The sequence below is a fragment of the Anser brachyrhynchus genome, assembly GCF_964034855.1.
Source record: "Anser brachyrhynchus genome assembly, chromosome: 12".
Classification (NCBI taxonomy): domain Eukaryota; kingdom Metazoa; phylum Chordata; class Aves; order Anseriformes; family Anatidae; genus Anser; species Anser brachyrhynchus.
Genome location: NC_137707.1, coordinates 14,493,074 through 14,514,388, shown reverse-complemented (window position 1 = coordinate 14,514,388; position 21,315 = coordinate 14,493,074). Strand labels below are relative to the sequence as shown.

The 21,315-nt window shown below is 38.9% G+C and overlaps 2 protein-coding genes across 35 annotated transcripts in view; one reads left to right on the top strand and one right to left on the bottom strand.

Annotated features, from left to right (window-relative positions):
* The window catches only part of LOC308176825 (leukotriene B4 receptor 1-like), a gene marked incomplete at its 5' end in the record, with an annotated part of 134,838 nt that overhangs the window by 104,344 nt on the left and 9,179 nt on the right, over positions 1-21,315 (bottom strand). The window lies entirely within an intron of this gene.
* SMPD3 (sphingomyelin phosphodiesterase 3) overlaps positions 13,843-21,315 on the top strand; it is a 120,730-nt gene continuing 113,257 nt past the window's right edge. For 2 of the 3 annotated variants that reach the window (XM_080553036.1, XM_080553034.1), the window contains exon 1: positions 13,843-14,019. The gene's annotated coding sequence lies outside the window, so the exon portion shown is untranslated. Of the gene's footprint in view, positions 14,020-14,102; positions 14,683-21,315 lie in introns of those variants that run through there. The other variant, XM_080553029.1, reaches the window with a different exon arrangement.

Genomic DNA, 21,315 nt, shown 5'->3' with positions numbered 1-21,315 from the left:
ACAATAAAAGTTTTCATATAATTGTACACAAGAACTGATCAGGATTACTGTGTTGCTGCATCAGGTACTTTTGTACAGTTCCTATGCCAAATTTCTGTTCTCCGTGCATCATAAAGCTCAGTGAGACATGGTGCAGCACAGACAATGTAAAGAAGTCTTACCAGATAGTGAAATAAGGATACCTGATGTACTGAGGCTGACAGGCTGTCAGCTTAACAGAGCATGCACCATTACCTGCAACGATCCTAACAGAGTGCAGAGAGAAACCTTCCTCTTACAGAATCACAGAACGTTTGAGGTTGGAAAGGGCTTCTGGAGGCACCTGGTCCAACCCCCTGCTCAAGCATGGTGACCTAGAGCAGGCTGCTCATAACCACGTCCAGACAAGATTTGAGTCTCTTCACGCATGAAGATTCCACAGCCTCCCTGGCCAACCTGTGCCAGTGCTCAGTCACCATCACAGTAAAAAACAACCAAACAAAATACTGTTTCCTAATTTTCAGAGGAAGCCTCCCATGCTTCAGTCTGTGCCCTCTGCCTCCTGTCACTTGACACCGGTGAAGGGAGCCTGGCTCCATCTTCTTTACACCTTCCCTACATGTATTTACACCAACTGATGAGAACCCCCCAAGCCCCAATCCCCCCGACAACTGGGCAGCCCTGAACAGCACATAGTACTCCAGGTGGGGCCTCACCAGCCCTGAGTACAGGCACTCAGTAATCATTATTAAATTCCCAACATACAGTTCAATGTGGGATAAAATAATCTATATACTCCTCTTTTCCATTCTATAAGTAAACCTGTAGGGCTCACAGTACATTTAATAGAAAATTTTAGACACTAATATGGAATACTTCCAAGCCACTCTCCCTTAGGACTTATGTGCTGCTATTAAAGATGGTTTGGAGAGACAGGGTATTATTTATTAACAACATTTTAATGTAGGCTGCCTCATTCAGCAAAGCAAATTTGGTGTGAGGAATAGAAAATCTCTCCCATCAGCTCTTAAAATGATTCAGGTAATATTCTGTCTGATCAAAAGACTAGCCAATTTCCTCCTGACCACATCCTTCTCTGCTCTGACAGAGAATGCAGTGAAATACAAGCCTCCAGGCACGTGCTGGAGTAAAAATATTTTTAGATTTTTAATCCCCTGGCTGGATACAGCCATATTAAATATAGATTACCTTTTATGACTACAGATAAAACTGAATGAAAGAAGGGAAAAAGTCACTGAGTAAGAGAAAAGTATAGCAATGTAGGTATATGACGCGCTATAAATAATACAGTACAGAGAAAGCTAAGGTATATGTTCATCATATGAAGCAGAAAAATGAAGGCTCTATTTCTGGCATAGATAATTCAGTACAAGAAAACATTTATAAATGAATAATACTAATTACATTAATGAACCATCCTTGACTTTACAAGGACTTGTTTGTAAAAGTCCTCTATAAACAATGAGATTCAAGCCCAGCAACTTAAATTTATATAGCCATGTCTTGGGATATAGAGAATACCTAACACATTTTTCAGTTAGAAGTTTTTATACTCCTAATTTTGAGAACTCAATGGTATTTTCACTAAATATGCAAAGCTTTGGTTCCCTTTGGTCGCCTTGCAAAATGAAATCGTACTATTTTGATAGAGGATTCTGAATACAGGTTATTATTCTAAGCAGTATGACAAGCTGACGTTTCACTTCAGTTTTCACTGCATTGGTATGATCAATAAATTAAGAGTCTCCCTGTTACGATTTTACATATGTTTATTTGACTTTTCATGGAGGCCTCATGACGCCTTCCTTTGCTACGGATAAGATTTGTATTTTTAGCAGTGCATTTGGCTTTAGTATGGAACTACATATCAAGCTAACAATGCAACTTTCATTGGGAAGTAGTCATATGCCATGAAATAAGTGAGATGAAACTGTTCTGCTTTAGTGAATAAGTGATTGCTAGGAAGGACTAGAGTGCAATTTGTTAGACTACACACTGAACAGTTCAGCAGGAGGCAGGAAAAAAAAAAATAAAATCCTATGTTTTAAAAGACTACCTTCAACTTTTCCCACTTAAATCAAGGTTCATACAGCCAAACATTTCTGTCCAGAGCAGAATGCATGTAGGATGGAACGAAGAAAATGAAGCTTTGCCAAGCAATGGGTCACAACATTCATGTCACTCTCAATAGAAGTAGCAAGCCTTCCCTGTGAAAATGCTTGTTTGATTAGTCCAGAATCCAAATTTACTGAGCTAATCTGGAACCTTCCTTTCATTTATAAATCCAAATCACTTTTTGGAATATATTAATGACACAAATTCAAACCAAAGGGCAGAGAAAAAAGAAAATAGAGACTCCGCACCCTTTACACATATTCATCTGCAATACAGACATCAATCATCCCTTATAGAAAGAAAAAGAACGATGGCTTTTACATCCAACACATCAGTAATGACAAGGTGCTAACTAGACAGCTAAAAGGATGACAAAAGTATTGTATATGGAAAAAAAATATATATATATAAAAAAACTACTTTTTTTTTTTTTAAGAGATTTAAAAACAAACAAACACAAATAGCTCTTTTCCCAAAATGGCATGGCTATTCAGATGGCATGGCCATCTGAAACACAGATCAACTGGGAAACTGGAAAAGTTCCCAGCAGACAAAGCTCTAGCTAGAATTTTCTACAGAATCAACGCCACCATTTAGCGGTAATTGAAAGAATTTAAGGGCTCTGCTCCAAAAATAATGCAGTTTATATATTACATAGAAGCAAAAAAAAACATTCAAGTTCAACATCCTTTTGCTGATGAAAAAGGGCTGTTCGGGTTGAAACTCCTTATTAAAGTGCAATGTTCATTATTGTAAAGTAAGAGTCATTAAATAGTACTAACATCTACTGCTGAAGTCACTAGCACCACAGTGTTTAAAGTACTTTTAACTCATGGTTCTAATTCTGGCTACTGCTTTTTTTTCTTTCCCCTTGCTTGAAAATTTGAAACTGTTCACAACCAAAAGAGGAACTGAAGTAAGCTTTTAAATGATCTGCTTAGAAGAGAGATGGGTAACTTCTGAGGATCTAAGGAGTTAAGAGCACAGTAAGCATACAAAGCCCATTTGATTACAGAGGGCCCGAACTGCCTGTGATTATCATGTGTTATACTTTTTCTAACAAACAAACAAACAAACAACACAAAACAAAACAAAAACTAACTCTCAAACTTATGGAAACTTTCAGTGCTTTATAGCTTTATAGTATATAGCACAGAGCATAATTCTCCAGTTCTTATATTAAGCTGCCTTTGCAGTATTCCTCACTCAAAATGTCTTAAGACTGCACATTGGCTAAAACAGCATGTCGGAAGCATTCCCCCAGCTTTATCACTTTTCCTAAGAAACAGCATAGTAAAATCCTGTTTGCAGTGGTTCCTGCCCAACTCTGAGCTCTTGGTTTTTGTTTTGCTCCCCTGGCTGATATGTTGTCCCTTCTCTTACTGTTAGAGGATCTTCCATCAATGTCTGGTGGAAGGAAGGTTCATTTGAAAACCTTGCTGATTACAGGAGACAATCCTGTTCATCTTCAACGCTGATATAAACCACCTGGAGTCAGTAGATAGGCACTGACTCCTTCCAGAACCGAATTTGTTGTGTTTACATTAATTGTTTCACCATTTGAAACAAATGTTTATTTAAAGCTGATCAAGGTAAGAGCTGACCAGTGTGCCATTTATATCATCAGTGACTTTGCCACTCCATCACAGCAGGTTTTACTTTGAAGAAGCAAAAATAGCTTCATCAGACACAGAAGGAAAATTTTAAAGCTGTGGTTAATCAGCAGCAGTCTGTGGAGAAAACAGCAAAGTACTGAAATCTCCACTTCTGAATAATTTTACTTGGGAAGCAGTCAGATTTCAGCATAAATTAACTCTGAGCATCCTGCTTTGTTTTCTGCTAGAATGAATCAATCAAGTACTGAAGCTAAATTCACGGCTTTTCATACCATACTCTTTAGGGGAGGGTACGGTGAGATCATTTTTTTTAGGCACTAAATATTTTTCCCCCTACATAGCAGATCCATTACTTGTAAAATACAAGTCACAGTTACTGACAAAGGGTCTTTCATTAACCTTATGCTCTCAATCTTCCACATACTAGTAATCAGTAACACTGGAATGCTTACAGAGACACTCGGCCTGTAAACACACTCCGACATTTTTTGTTTTTTACTTCCTCCCCCCTTTACTTATTTACTATACATGACAGACTTTGGTCTAGTCTTTATCACTTAATTACAGTTTTAGTTACATCTCACGTCTCTAGTACTACCTTAAAGGTTTATGTTTGAGCAGATAATTAAGTCCGTTTCACAAATCTTTTTAAAGTTTTCCCTAACTTTTTTTATTACAGCAATATATTTATTTATTTTTACCACATAGGCAGCATACGGCTTCAATATGGAGTGATATTTAATGAATCCTTTTTAAATTAATTTGATCATTTTCCTACTCTGTACTAATCTATGATCACATCATTTTTTCTTGAAATAATCCAGTATTCAAAATTAATTTCAGAATCTAAAGTTAAATTTTTAAAGTTAAATTTTGGCTAGGAACTTGTATGAAAAATGTTTATGGCAATAATTCAGTCTTAAACCAGCTTGACTTACAAAGCATTCTGAAACCTCCCAACCTGGATTTCCAGAAGTAGGCAGAATGATCTATACTTGGGTACCTAAATTAATGGTCTGGTTTTTCAAATATGCTAAGTAAAATTATTTTATTCCCTACTAAGACTTAACTAACTACAGCCTGCACATATTTAGTACTTTTGAAGGCTATAAGAGTGGCAAATACTAGGTTTTCATTTCCCAAACAGTTCACAAAAAGAAGAACGGTATTTTAATATTCTTCTGTTAAGTAGTAATACAGTAAGTGGCCTTGTACTCCAAAATAAACAAACATTAAAAAAACCAGAAGCTCTTTTGCTCTACCCATAACAATGAAGTTTTCTCCTAAAAAACAAAATATCTAATTCAAATGAATAATGGAAGACTACAGTTTTTATGCTTTCAATATTTACTTACTGGTCATTTAATTTCCTCCTAGAGCTAATGTGGAAGCTACTACCATACACAATCAATAATCTTCCTAGAAGTTCGGTTCAAGACTCAGACATTGGCAAAAGTAGTCAGCCAGAAATTAAATACATTTTTTTTTGGTGGTGGTGGTATGGAGAAAGCAATACAAACATTCCCAGCAACCCTTATTTAGCTTACTGACTTCCTGCTGAAGGATGATGTTCTAATCTTCAGAAGCTTTGTCTGACCGGACAAGTTTGACTGGCTGAAACTTATTAGCAGTACTTCAACTTGGAAAAGAAGCAACAAAATTTACTATTTTTATGAAGTTTTATGAAGTGCTTGTCACAACAGAGAGGGCAAGTTTGGATAATCAGTTCTTATTACTATTAAATATGTTTTGCTCCCAAAAGAAGGATGAGTCATTTTATCCAAGTGGTAAAAAAAATTATCTAGTTGCTTTAGCAAGTGGAATTCCAATAAAAGATGGCACTTGATAGGAGGAACACACATTCTTCCTAGGAACAACAAGAACCTGAAAAATGAAGATTCATATATACAAGATGTTGCGCATTTTAACTAGTGCTGTTCTTTGATGACATGACAAGCATCAATGAATCAATCAATTTAACTTGACCTCTGTGAAATATTAACTACGGAGTCCAGCCCGTATTTTCCAGTTTGTGTTCAAGTCAAGTTTAGAGAGTTATTCTGGAAGTGATCCAGCCTTAAAAAAGGCTGATCTTTTAGCAAAAAATCAGCCCTACCCCCCAAAAAATTTGCTCTAAGACATGAGGCACCCCCAACAATTAAAGCATCCAAAATCCTGAAATTACAACTGGAAGTTTAGCTCTAAGTCCATTTTAGGTACACAAACACAACTGGTTTAGGCATCCAAATAAAAGCAGTTTTCAGAGGTAAAAAGTTTGGACTAGATGATCTCAGAGGCATTTTCCAACTTAAGTGATTCTATGATTTTGGCCTTCATATGCAGTTAGAGCATCGTTGGTATCTGATGGATAAATTACATTTTAGTGATAATTATTTTCCTGTTATTCTATGGATTAGTTCAGTTCGTCCATATTAGATATTTGCCCCCCTTAAGGCTACTAACAGATTAAAAAATCTCCTTGGTACATTTACAAGTTGCCTGAAAATCTTCGGATATTCTCTTTGAATCTCTTTTTTACACAGTATTTCCCTACTATGCTCCCATTCTGTTCTCTGACCGTCAAGTCTCTTGGGACACAGTCATTGCCTAGATTTTATTCTGCCTCTCAAAGTGTTTTTGCATTCCAGGCATTTTGCCCGATTTATTCTTACCTGTTTAAATAATGGTTTTCCCTCCTGTGTTCCATAACATAACTTATGTCTATCCAGCATGGACAGCACTGTGCAACAAACGTAGGACCGTTTCTGTGCTCCGCCTGCCTGTCTGCTCTCCTTTTCTCTTTCTCTCAGAAACAGCCCTGCTGCTCAACACTATCTGCTACACAGTTCCAAACACAAAGAAAAAGGTAAACCACCATAGAAATTTTGGGTAGATGTGAAGGGAGGTAAAAGTTATTTCACAATCAGATGACAGGGAAGAGACGCTTCTTTCATATGGTTTTGATAACAAGTCACAAACTATATCTTTGTAGTTTTCAGTTCTCTGAGCAGAAGTCTTTTAGAGGTCATGTTTTTCATACTGTTCAGATACCCACACCATGGAAAAACCTTTCTGAAATTGGTCATTCACCCAGTATAACTTTGAAAAGCTTCCCATCCGGTTACTCATGTTACAGCACATTAATTGTATCGAACTGATACAATTTAAATATTTCCTCTCTATGATGTCATCTTAAATAAAAGATCTGGGCAGACTTGAATAAAAAAGGAAATTTTTGATTCAATCATGCTTTCTCACTAACTTCTTGGAAGTGAGTAACTTTCATGAAGGTTTTTAATGGAGATTTGGCTGAACCACCTGAGAAAAATCATCTCAAAATGAACACCCATCATTTACATGACTACCCAGAGAAGTATTTTAAACTGGACCAAGTACTGACATATCTTAACTGGACTTTGTATCAATGAATGAGGGAGGACTAGTTGGAGATGTGAGAGTAGGGGGCAGCCTGGGCTGCAGTGACCATGATATGGTGGAGGGGAGGATCTTGCAAGGAGAAAGCAGGGCAGAAAGTAGGATTGCAACCCTGGACTTCAGGAGAGCAGACTTTGCCTTCTTCAGGAATTTACTTAGAAGAATTCCCTGAGTTAGGGCCCTAGAAGGAAGAGGGGTCTAAGACAGCTGGTCAGTATTCAAGTATCACTTCCTCCAAGCTCAAGATCAGCATATCCCTGTGAGCAAGAACACAAGCAAAGTGGGCAGGAGACCTGCACGGATGAGCAGGGAGCTCCTGCAGAAGCTCAGACAGAAGAAGGAAGTTTACAGCATGTGGAAAAAGGGACAGGCCACGTGGAAGAAATATAGAGACACTGACAGAGTATGCAGGGATGCAACAAGGAAGGCCAAGGCCCAACTGGAATTAGATCTGGGAAGGAATGCCAAGAACAACAAGAAGGGTTTCTTCAAATACATCAGTAGAAAAAGGAAGACTGGGGAAAATGTTGACCCACTGCTGAATGGGGCGGTTGTCCTGGTGGCAAAGGATATAGAGAAGGCAGAGTTACTGAATGCCTTTTTTGCTTCTGTATTTACTGCTAAGATCAGCCCTCGGGAATCTCGGATGCTGAAGACAAAAGAGAAAGTCCAGATAAAGGACGGCTTTCCCTTGGTCAAAGAAGATCGGGTCAAAGATCAGCTAAGCAAACTTGACATCCACAAATGCACAGGCCCCGATAAGAATGCACCCACGGGTGCTGAGGGAGCCGGCCAATATTAGCCTGATTAAATGTTGAGCCCAAAATGCAAGAACAGGTAGGCAATTTAAAAGAATCTTCATAAACTAATAAATATTTAGAAGTAGAAAAATCCCTAGGTTTTGTAACTGAGCTGTAAGCAACTCTTTCTGGTACCGGGCATGTGCTGATTCTGCTTTTTATTTGTTTAATAAAGAGGAAGGCCTGAACTGTTATTTAAATCCAAAAATGAAGAACCTGTCTGTATCCCAAAAATGGACAGTGAACAAGAAGGAATACAGATGAGTGTATCCAGTTCAGAATAGGAGGGCAAAAAACCTGAAAATGATAAAAAGGTCATGGTAGCATTTATTCTTATAGTTGTTCTCTAGCTGTCCCCAAGAAATATTCTTGCCACCTTTATGCAAATAACTTAATTCATCTCATCCTAAAAAAATATTCATAGAAGAAATATTCACTTATGCATAGAATTTAGTCAAACAATTTGTATGTAAAAAGGTTTTGACTTAAGCCGTTTCTATTTAGCCAGTGAAACCAGGTTTGTAGTACCTATTACAATTCATTAAAACTGTTCACGGGAAAAGGCCATGAGATGCCTGCTGTTTCTGATTATCAGAACAGAGCTAAAAGCTATCTACCTCTTCTGTTGCTCCCTTGGATGCTACAATTATCCTGGCCAATTGGACATGAAAAAGAACATCCATTCTTTCAGAAATCTGAAGCATAATCTACTAGTCTGGATAACTACACTGCTTAAAAACACTGTAGACAGATTCAACCATAACTGTTCATCGGACAGTTTGCTGAGCAGCAAGATGTCAAAAACGATCTCAGATAACTATTTCTTTTTTCTTTCCTGCCGAAGAAAAATAATACTCATCCATAGACAGAAAAAAAAATCTCCCCATAAATTACAGGTAGCCTCAAGCTAACTTCATGTAAAAGGAACACCAAATAAGAATACTAACTGTTAAGTTCTACAAGTCTTCATGTCTTAATCTACAGTTATTTGCCTTCAGGTTGTACGATCCAGTAAGTGATTTGGAATCAGTGTAATAAGGCTACAATAGTGCCTTCATAAACTATAAGCCTTCAGTTCTTGATGACAACTGCTATTCTGTTGCCATTCAAATTTAAGTTATATTGAAAAATCAAGGTTTATTAGCATTATTTTGACTGCATACTTAAACTATATTAAAATCAAATTTTTATTTTTAATAGTTTGGCATTTAATTGGCACTTTTTTTTTTTTTTTTTTACTAAACTTAATTATAGGGCCATGTTTGCTTGCCTTTCAGACTGAGATGCTCCACTACAGTTAAACTAAACATGAAACAGAAGACTACGTAAATTTACTTTTTTGGACCTTGACAGTAAAATATTCGTTTATCAGTGCAATACTATGCATAGAAAAAGTAACACAACTTTATTCACCTGATCAACTTTTACCTCCTAATAATTGCAAATATAGTTTAGTCATTATGAGTCATCCTATCCTTCCTTACTACCAGCAGGACAGTTAGCGTAATCAGTTATCTTTTCTTTACACACAGGACAGCTCCTGTATCATGAACGAGGCACAGGCTTTTCTTGACTATCAAAAATATTTCTGACTTGAGTTTTGCATTCTTCATGCAAGGCTCCACAATGAGGGTGTCAGAAGCCATGGCATAAAGTTAAATAGGGATGTTAGTTTCCCACTGTGGGTACTAGTTACTAATATATGAAAGGATACATTTAAATCATACTATTACTAAAAAAATTTCTATAGTGATGACAGAACCGGCAGGCAGTAATTCCAATACCTACCCCAGGGCCTTAGTCTTCAGTATACACTGCTTTCCCCGCTTCTTTCATTTTCTGTTTTCTTGAATTCCCTTACCTGCCTGCTTTCCAACAATATGGCACAATTAGAGGTAACACATTGCGCTCCATTTTATTTCTGGTAACACAACAGCTGAAGTCCCTTTCTGTGAAGCGCCAACCCGATCATCTTCCTGGATTCCCTGCAGCTTTGAGGATTACCAGAAAAGGGTGGACCAACTAATTAACACCTCTAAGCATTGTCTAACATAACCCCTTTTATAGTTGTGAAATCTCCCACATCTACAACTATTTTGCACTTTTTTTTTTGCTCACTTGTTAACAGTCCCTCATAAAAAAACATCTCTAGATATTCTAAAATGACCTGCTTTCTCAGTTCAGCCTACTTTTTCTGTGCATTTAATATCTATCCTTGAACAGTGATAAACAGACCGTTACAATGACATACAGAGTACCATGCCATGGAATCGCTCAGTGATAAATCATTTACCTTCAAATGAAGAATCATGAAAAAGTTATGCATGACACCTCAAAGCAATTTTCAGTACTCTATGTGAACTAGAAGGTCTAAAAATAGTTTCAAAAATGTATTTAGATAGTGACTATTTAAGGGCAGATCAAGGCAGTCTCTAAGAAGCACTTATTTTCGAATACTTAAATGCTTTATATTTATTTCATATATCCTTTCAATTATACAAGACTTACTGTACCTGGCTGTGTCATGTATTTTAGCTACACCATTTGGCACAATCTCTGCTTTTCTATTCCAATATCAATGAAACAGAACTTCTTCCTCTATTTTAATTTTTAGTCTATTTCTTTGCAAGGCAAAGGAAGCATTGATGCTACATGGCTCTAATTTAATGAGGATGAGAAAATGGAGGTAGTGAGGAGGAATCATGACATCTGCTGTTCTTTAACATAGTAAGAGAAAACCTTTGGAAGCATAGCTAGGTAAACCCTTAGACAGAACAATCAGTGATCCTTCAGTAATGTCTGATTAAATGTTTACTAAGCCCATCAATAAGAATTTGGATGTACAACAAACTGAAAACAAGTAACACATTGAGGTATCCTTAGAAAATAAAATTAGTAATCTTTTTCTTCCTTTCTTTCCTAAGATTTCTTCTTGTATTCCTTCTGCTGAAATAAATGCAGGGATGCCACTGAAATTGGGAAGAAATTTGTTCTCCTATCTGGCTTTCCCTGAATTCATTTTACTTGTGCAGGAAAATGGGAGTCTCTGTCTGCAGGGTAAGCAGGCTGGTTGCTGCTGACAACAGCACACTACAGCTGCTGTTAGCAGAAAGCAGGATCCATGAATCCAGTTATTCAGCTGTACTCAAATGGCTGATGATTGCCTATGCAGGACCTTAAAGAACTTTTCATACTTGATTTGATAAAGTCATTCTACTTTTACTTCTGTCCAAAACTATTTGGAAATCTAATAAACTTACTTAATATAGGCAGAGCCAATTCCAGCTTCAAAAATAGTGCTCAAGAATTTTTATGTGAATTTGGGAGAAAAGTGATGCTTATTCTTCTTCCATTTCAGTGCCCAAAAAGTTAGAATAAGGACTAGGTGTAGGAAATAAAAAATGAGAGTAAGAAACATGTGAGATTTGGGACATGAATTATTGTTACCTGCATTTTATAAAGGATTGTTGTTCTCACTAAGTCCTTTAATTGAATGATAATGTGTGTTAATAATAATCTGTGTGTTTGAATTAACATATTTAGATTATTCACAAGTATTTTGACTATCTTTTGGTTGTGTCTCAATCTTTTTTTTTTTCCAAAGCAGAAAATGGCTACTGGTGTGCTTTCAGCTAAAAAAAGAACTTGGCCTCATCGTGATTATGGGGTGAGGAAACAAAATGCAAAGAGAAGGGAGTTGTGACTCTCTTCCACACAAGCAAACCCTGTGCTAATTTCTGGTTTTGTAATTTGGGATACCCCACAGCTATATATAATCCTGAAAGTTTTCCTCAGCTACACCGTTTACCTCAGCTAGTCTCTCTATCGTTTCAAGTTCCCTGCTATTTCAGATGTAGCATCCCTCTGCCCCGAACTACCACACCAAAGCTCCAATTTTGAGGACGTACATTCTATTGTTACTTGAATGTGTAGGAAATGACAAAAGGAAGAAATTCTGTTTTTCATGATTTGTTTTTGACTATACCCAGAACTCATTTTTAATAATTCTGAGTCATTATTCAGAGTAAAGCATTTGCCTTGTAGTCTCACAAATACTTCCTACACTTACAATTTGTCAAATAAAAATTCTAATGTAGTAAATACTATTGTAAGCTTCTCTACTGTACTTTGCTCAAACTGTATAATGATGAAAAGTTCAGGTATGGCACTAAGAATACAGAATTCTGATTTAAGTAAGCTGTGAAATACTCTGGGGAAGGTACTTTAGGAAGTGATTTGATGGTTGTCATGTAGCCAGGATTAGAATAACGATAAGACAGCTATATGTATTCCACAGACTTCACTTACACTGTGATCAAGTTAGTATGCTGGTGGCATATAATGAAGAATCAGAGCAGGAACCTATTGAAACAACACAAATCCAATAGTGGATAAATCCAAAAATCACTACGCAGCATGTAATATCAGAATCTGTGTCAATTTCTCACCTTTTCAGGAGAGCTGCAGAAGTGAGCTTGCTCAGTAGAGAGTGGCTGCATGATCCAGCTGCTATCAAGGAAGCCTATTACACTGACATTTAAGAACTATCCAAAAAACATCTGAAAGAGGAAGAGAAACCATTGCAATATCAACGTGTTGAAAAACTAACAGTAAGCCTGATTTCTTCTGCATCGTTAGTATAGAACAAGCCATGCAGGGATGAGGATAATCCAAATGAAAGATTTGCTAACTTCGTGTAAATAAGATATTCTGCTTAGTTTAATTTGGTTGTCCAAGTTTCCCTATAATATTACTTGCTAGCTTGCAGTACAATTGCTAGAAAACATCTCCTGGGCATTGGGGTTCAAAAGCAGCAACACCAGGGCCATGCATAGGATCCTAACATAGAATCTAAGTTCCTCTCTACAAAGAGAAAGCTAAAACACCATTTAATGCTCACCATCTAGCGATACGAAATTCCAGAAGAAAAATAAAAAGCTTGGAGAGCTGAAACACACAGCTTTTCAATATCCTGAATACCACATATCTCACAGCGAGAGATGGCATAGTGCTCAAACTTCTGAATTAAGTTGCAAGCCTTTAGCTCCTTGTATTAAACAACTCTTGAGAAACTTTCCTATAATGGTCATTACCAGAAACCCAAGTTTACTTATACACTGAAAAAAATCACTTCTTTTGACAAGGAGCTACATAGAAATCGTTTGGAAATACTGTGTCAGTTCATTTGTAAGGTAAATAATGACACTGCTTCATAATTATCTGAATAGCACTGCAGAGCGCAGAGACATTGGTATGTCTTTGATTTATGTCCGATGCCTTTTTGAAAGGCAGCTGCAATCGGGCTACCGCATTTTTTTGCAGTGCTTTGCTTTTCATTAGGAAGGTGGCATCCTGACTTCATTTGGTTGCTTTTATGTATATTTTAGCTTCTAAATGTCGGTGACAGGGAGGAAGGGTACATGGGGACAGGACACATCTTTCAGGACATTCTCCAAGACTTTAACAACTATATCACTTCTTTGTCCCTAATTATGCCAGCAAAATTACAGAAGAACTGCAGGATCTTAGTCTTTTGTTAAAAAAAATAAAAAAAAAATTTTGAACCCTCCATCCCAAGCAAAAGGCGCAAGCCAACCCCTGACAACATCCCAGCGAGGGGGTCACCCGCGCACGGCGCCCAGCGGGGCGGGAGGAGGCAGCGACCGCCAGCGCCTCTCCCCACAACGGGGCCGGGTCCCCAGGGGGCAGCACCACCCAGCCAAGCCGCCTCCCTCCGCACCCCGCGCCTACAACTCCCGGCATGCAGCGGGAGCAGAGCCACGCCTCCCCCTGCCGCGGGGAGGACTGGGAAGGGCGCTCGGTCCCCCGCGGGGCGGGGCGCGGCGGCGGGGCCCTCCCGCGCCCAGGGGCGGGGAGCGCGGCTCGGCCCCGCCCGCGGCGCCCGACGGAGCTGTTCAGCGCCCGGTGCTGAGCCGGCTCCCGGAGCCTCCGGCGCCGCTCCCTGCCCGCCGCTCGCATGGCTCCGGGGCTTTGAGCTCCCCGCCCGCCCGCCGTGGATGCTGCAGCTGCAGGCGGCCCCGGCTCCGCGGCAGGTAAAGCTCCCGTCCTCCTCCACCCCGCCCAGCCCCAGCTGGGGAAGCACGAGGAACAAAGCGGGGCAGAGCGCCTGCTGCTGAAGGAGTTTCGGGTTTTTGATTGCCGGGAGGTGGGGAAGGGAAAGGGCTGTTTGATCGCAGAGAGCTCTGCCTCGTTGTTCGGGGAGAAAAGGGAGGCGTGATGCTGCCCCTGGAATCGTGGTCTCGTGGTTCAGCAGTGGGGAAATACGTGCAGGGTTTGTCATACAGGTAGTGCTATAGGCAAGACTGCAAAATGGTTTCCTTGAATACCCTCCTTAGCTGTGGTGCTCGGATGGATTTTGCACAGCAGTAATTTCTTGCTCATTTCTGTATGGATTACTACTGCCCCAGCAGAGCCGGGGCGCACAGCTGAAGGTTAGAGACGGAGCAGCGTGGAGAGGGGTCCTGTGGCAGAAGTGGGAGGAAAAAATGCCTCTATATTTAAGGCCAAATGACAAGTTACATCCTAAATGAAGTCAGTTACAGCCAAGCATGGTGCTACTATGCCTGATGCTCCAGGCTTCCTCTTAGTGCTGGGTGATGAGTAAGGACTGGAGCAAGCAGATTAAACATGCACAATCAAGCAGCAAGTGTTCCCAGCTGTGCCTATGTGGAGTAGCTTCCCTTGTCAGTGGAGTGGTGAGTATTCCTTAACTACCCAAGGACTGCGTGTTTTACTCTAGAATAGGCTGTAGTTGTATTTGTTGTTGTATTTTTTGTGCTGGTAACTGACCAGCTTCAAATTTTTAAGTGGCATGGGAAAGGAGAGGCTGGCAAAAGAACACTCGGCACTCTTCTCGCGTGTAGATAGTAAGAAAGAAGTTTAACCTAGGAGATCGCATGCAGCCAGACCAGGAACCTGCATAGGTTGTGCTGATTTCAGCAAGAAACCAGGGAATCGAACTAAGGTAAAAAAAACTACTTCCTTTAGAGAACCAAATGCAATCTAATTGGCATATTCTTCACATTTTACTTATGTCCTGTATCAAGAATTTCTTTAAGGTAACCCCCGCTCCCCACGTTACCATATCAGGTATTAAACCAGAAAAGAATTGCTGGGTTCAGTAAGGCAGGCATTTAAAAGCAAGTTGATGAGACATCAATTCCCATGTTATCAAATATTTTCTCAGTCTGGATTGAAACTTAACACTTCTCATTTTTCATTACTTTTCCCTGAATTAATGATTTTAATAAGTCCAGGTGTGCAATTAATTTTCAGGAGATAATGCATTTGATTCATCTTATCTAGGCTGTAGTTTCAATTTTTGTGCTTTATCTTACTAAGAAGATTTGAACAGAGTGGGTACTATCTCTCGGTCCTCACATATTCAGAAAAATTTTCCTCCCAGTAAGAACCCTGGATACACAGGGCAGAACATCAGGCCCTTAAAGGTAGCCTTTCAAGTTAACAATTACAACAGCACATTACTGTAAAATTAAAAATCAATTTGTGCTTATGACTGTATACAAGGCAGGCTTCCCCCCAGCAGAAATAAAATGTTTCCTGACATGCCTCCTCCCTACTTCTGGCTTTTAGTCTCAGTGCCACAGAAGCCTCAGAGCATGTGATCAGCTATATGTGACTTAAGCTATGCTATTGATTTTTTCTTACAATGAACGATTACTATGGAGTGACAAGTCAACCATTTTGATGTTAACAGATCTAGCTCTGTTCAGTGCTGGTAACCATAGCACACAGCCTAACCCACTCTGCACACCTCACTGTAGCAGCTTGCTTTTAAATTAAAGGACACAAACCTTAAAATAGGTTCTCTTTTTGGGTAGGAATGAAAGAGGCTTAATACTAGAATGGCACTGTAGACATTTCAGTTGCTGCCTGCAATACTCCTCGAGGAGCCACTGAAATCTCAGAGGGGCTAAGCTGCATGCTCTGACCACACCCCTACATTGCCATAATTCATAAACCGAGACTGCTTGCTGCCACATCGGTATTTGTACCTGGTCAGTTAGGACAAAGACAAAGCTCTTTTGTGCTGATGAAGCTTGTACAGCATGCCTTTAATAAGATTTATGATCTTAGTCTTCAAGATATTTTTAAAAGGACACTTCTGTTACCCCAACATTACTTATACTAAAGGCTATTGCAATTAGAACATTTTTTAATTGCTTACATGGCAGCTTGGACAATAAAGTAGTATTTTTCTGATGTAGATTCACAGCAACTTTCCCTGTCCAGTTATCATGCATTCAGCACAGTACAATAAATCTCAAGTTGCAAGCTCTTCATGGAAATGTTTATCCTCTATAGTAGACTGCTGAAGTCATGGAAATATTTCCATTACACTTAAGCAAAAGTCTATTTTTCAGAAAGACTTGTGCAAAAAAAAAAAAAAAGAAGTATTTGAGAGCCACTGCTATGATCCGACTATAAAGCTAGACTTTTTTAAAGATCAAAATCCTTATAAGCATAATTGGTATAAAAATGCTGAAGTTAAAAATCAACATGTTATTGAAAAGCAGTAACATTTTTTCCTGCTAACTATATGTGGGAGTAAAGAGACATACTTTTATGAAAGAGAGCCCAAGTACCCTGCATCACGATAAAATCTTTTAACATGCTGTTTTGTTCCCTGGATTGTGGCCGAGATTGTCTATGTACTTTATAGAACCCTAAAGAAAAAAAAATGTACCATATAGTGCCAGTTTTCTGCTCGAATTCTAGCAATGTTTGCCATTACCTATAACTAATAGTACTTATCCCCATGAATGACATTAAATTGTTAGTATGTTGCCCCCAACTCTGCTCTTTGAAAGCTATTTAAACACACAGTGCATTAAAGTCACTGAACTGCTTCCTCTTAAAAGAGGGTCTGCAAGCTTTAAGCAAGTCACCGGGATTACACCTTTTAAATAGCAAGTAATGGTCTCAGTAATTTTTGAAGGTATAGCTCCTAACTTGAAGACTTACTACAAATATTTAGAATCCATAGGTAAGTTTTCCACAACACTCAACAGTAAAGAAAATTACAGCTGCTCTCCAAGCATGACTGCTATAATCATGTACTTTTATGTACTGCAGTTCAAAGTCACTGTAAAAAACCTGTGAAAACAGACTACAGTTGAGCTGTGACACTGTGCAGAGGAACAGTCCAAGCTGACTACGTAATGCTGGCAAGATTTTGCACACGAATGCTCATTTCCATTTTATTTTGAGTTAGACAAAAAGTTAGAGCATTAGCTTGGGGACAAGTATCTATGCTGAATTGCATTCAAGAAGAAAATGTTGTACTCACTAAGTTCTACTGAACTTTTTTTCTAGTACTTGTGATGGGAGTAAGGAAATGAAGCTGGGTTAGAGGACAAGCCCTGCATGTTACAGTTGTATTTATCCAAGTCATCAGATTTCAGCAATTCCTGACTTAGTCATGACAGTGCTGCCCTTTGATGGCTGTCCTGTCATGGTCACCACAGCAGCAGGCAGAATGCTGCCATACCTTAATAAGAGAATGTTTGCTGGTCACTTTAAGCAGGAAGAGAGAGCTTCGTGATTACAGAGAATCTCAGTGAAGATGAAGGAGACTGAGAAATTTTTCAGTCTTGATTCTTATACTTGCTAAACCTCAGACATGTAGCACATTTGAAGAACTCAAAGGAAGCACGCATGTGTGAACTGAGCCCTGTCTCCTCGCTGGGAATGGATGCCTGGGCAGCATGCCTGCTGCTCCTGTCTGTATGATTATTCCCTCTGGCTGCTGGCCTACTGGGCTTCAGGTCAAATGGCACTTGATAGTTTATGCTCTCCACTCACCTGCTATTCTACAGCTAGCATAGATGTGCCTGGACGAGCGTCAATTCATAAGAACTGCATGAAATAGAAACCCAAAGAATGACAGAATAAGCTATTTCACTTTGAGACTTGTCTGATACTGATATCAAAGAGTTAGATTTTTGTTTTAAACTCTTGCTCCTCAAGCAAATTTGCCCCCCTCCCTCCCCCCCCCCCAATTTTCCTTAAACAATACAACTTGACAAAGTTTGCAAATACAGCCATCTTAAGCACCCCAATGAAACATACAGGACCAAAATCTTTAAAGCTTTTGAAACAGCCAGAGTTCCCATTAGCTTCAGTTTGGGATAGTTACACAGTCCTCTACAGATTTGGACCCAAGACATCTCTCATATTACAACCAGAAGATCCATCCATGAATCTTCCACCCCTTGGAAGTTTAACCTCAGCCTGTCTGCTTATTTTTTTTGCCTGTAAACAGGGACTATTCTTACTTAGATTTGCAGGAACGCAGCAACTCAGTTGACATGGTTTGTTATTTTTGCTTTGGAAGTGCATTTTATTTACAGCATTTCATTCATTTACAGCACCTCAGATACAGAGCAGGCAAATATTTATCTGGCATTCTTAAAACGTGGGGAAACTGAAAAGTGCCCTACCATCACAACTTCTATGTTATCTTGCACTTTAGAAACTAGCATGTGACCTATGATAGAGCTCTACCATAGAACAAGACTTGTCTTACAAGGCTATAGAGTTTTGAGGTCATCCAAAATGCATATACTTCAAGTAATTTAAAGTATATTTAATCCAGTGATACATTGTCAGAGAACAGGTTATAGTTGGACAACATAAGCCAGGAGATTCTGACTTAAATATGAAGAACATCAAGGCTTAGACTTATATCACTGTCTCATAGGAAATATACCACCCACAAGAAGTACTACAAACAAGTTCAGTACAAGCTTCACAGAGTACATCCTAGGCATTGCTTTGGGTAGCTAGTCACTGTCTTGAAAAACACACTTAGGAAAAGGTTTAGCAGGTGGTTAGCACACAGTGACACCACTTCCCCTCCACTCCGCAAATCCTTTGTTACTAAAGGACATCAGCTTGAACAGTATTCTATTACTGTTATATCACTTCATATTTTAAACATACACAGCTCCTTAAATCTGAAAATCTGAAATAATAAATGCAAGACAAGTAAGTACAAGACAAGTATTTTCTCTGTGGTACTTGACTTCTGTCAACTACTGTAACTAAAGCACAATCTATTTTGGTATTAACAATAGCAAAAATAACCTCCAAAGTGACAAGCCATATCTGCCACTTGAAAGTATACAAGCTTTTAATATATTTAAAACCTGACTCAGGGTGAAGAGATAGCATCACAGGATTCCATCTGTCCCTTGACTATTTCTAAACAGGTTAACATTTGATTCCCCCTTCTACACGCTGACAAAGGAACAGTTTGCTGCTAATATTAGAAACGTGCAATTTCTTCTATTCCTTAAGATGAAGTTTGCTTCCAAAATTCACGTTTCAGAACCAAGTCCTACTTGTCTCTTTGGTTTTTAAGCTGTCAATGGGAAAAGGGCCTACTTTAATGCTTCTTGAGAGAAAAGGAAACATCGTGGAACAGGTGGTAAGATCCAGTGGTAGAGGAGAAAAAACAAATGAAGTCTACAGAAGAATGAAGGGGAAAGCTGCTTGGTGCCTGGATGACACTTGGAAAGCTTAGAAATTAAGAGCAAAATAAAGGAGAAAATACAGGAAAAATGGGAACGCAAGACTCAAAAGGAGACAAATCAAGACAGAACACAGGGTAAATAGGGAGTTAAATTTGCAAGGACTAAAGATCCTACGTGGTCCAGAATCAAGATGTATCACAATAGTATTACAGTTAACCCTCAGCCTTTCAAATCAGACTTTCACATAACAGTTGAATCCATGAATTACTCTAGCCTTCCTTACCTCTTCAATTGTCCATCTGATCACAAATAAGAATGGCCCATGCTGTCGTTCCAGAGAGACAGTGTGGTTTCACCGAGCAGGCACCCAACTCAGTGCCCAGGTACCTTTTCTAACTTGCCATGCACCTGTGGAAAGATACTTCAAGCTCTAACTACTCACTATTGCCAAAGTCATTCTACTCCAGTCAACAGCACAAGTCCTCAGCTGGCCGAGTTAAGCCCCACAGAGCCTTATGTTGCTCTTCAGATAAAGAAATGGCAGAGAGAGGGTCATGAATCACACTGCATTGCTAGACCTTTGCTCCATTTCCTTCCCTGCTGTTACCTCCTTTATAGGGAATGTACATTATTTATTGAACTGTCAAGACTAACCATATTAATTCCTTTCATCAGCTCTAACTAGGTCAATATTTTGTCTACTTTTTGACCCCAGATGATCATTAATAAAGTGACCTTTTACAACATGTAAAAGTTTTTTAAATATAGGTTTTTAGGGTAGACTTCAGTAGCTTATCTAATAAGCCAAAGTATGATTCATTGAACTTATCTGTTGAGGAAACTTCCCAGCAAGAGTGGTTAAGAGTTTTATTGCTATTACCTTGTATTTCACAAAGAAGTTTCCTTATTCCTTTGAAGCTAATTTCACACAGAACCAGAAACCCAGAGATGACAGTAGAAGAGGCTTCTTATCAAGATGCAACTACCAGAGTAGCACAACGTGCACATTTTAAAGTCACAGTAAATTCATAGTGTAGCCTACTACTGGAGAACAGCTAGCCATCAGTTGTGTCAATGTAGTTTCATGTTTGCACCAATGCAGGGTAAATGTTTGACACAATACATCAGAAGTCAAGTCAATACTAAGTTCTTAAGTTAATTGACACACCTGCTCTGGGTTTGGGATCTACATTTTGTTCATTGTCTGAAATTCTCACTTCAGCCATTTCTATAGACTAAAACAAAAAAACTAATGGAGTGTTCAGTATTTGATCTTTAGAATACACCTTCTGAAAAAGTACTGGTAGCTTGTAACACTTGTTCCTAAAACAGAAAGATGTCTGAACAGCATGATCACTAGTGCCTGCTGATCTTCTACCTCTTTGAAATGCCTCTTGAAAGGAGTATACTGTTTCACCGTAGGAAGCCATTTTCTTCCCCTTATTCTGCTTTTCTTCCCTAAAGGCTAGTAAGAGTCAGCCTTTCACCTGGCTAGAAATTAACAAAGTTTCAATGGCAGAAGGGAGCAAATGCAAGGACTCAATATATATCTGAGTCATGGCTTTTGACACTACTGTTCACCTTCATTGCTTAATACTTAGCAACTACTCAGAGAATAAGATTCAGTGTCACTATGAAACAGACTTCTGTATGCTTCAAGCATGCCTAAATTAACTAGTACAGCCTATATGCAAACAGTGAATCTGCACGTTTGTATTTGTAGAGTACTCTACCCAAAGTCAGAAGTCTGATTCCAGTTTCTTGCACTTGAGAACACTGCCCTCAAAAAGCTATCCTTCAAATTTTAACTGCTTGTCTTTTACAATTTAC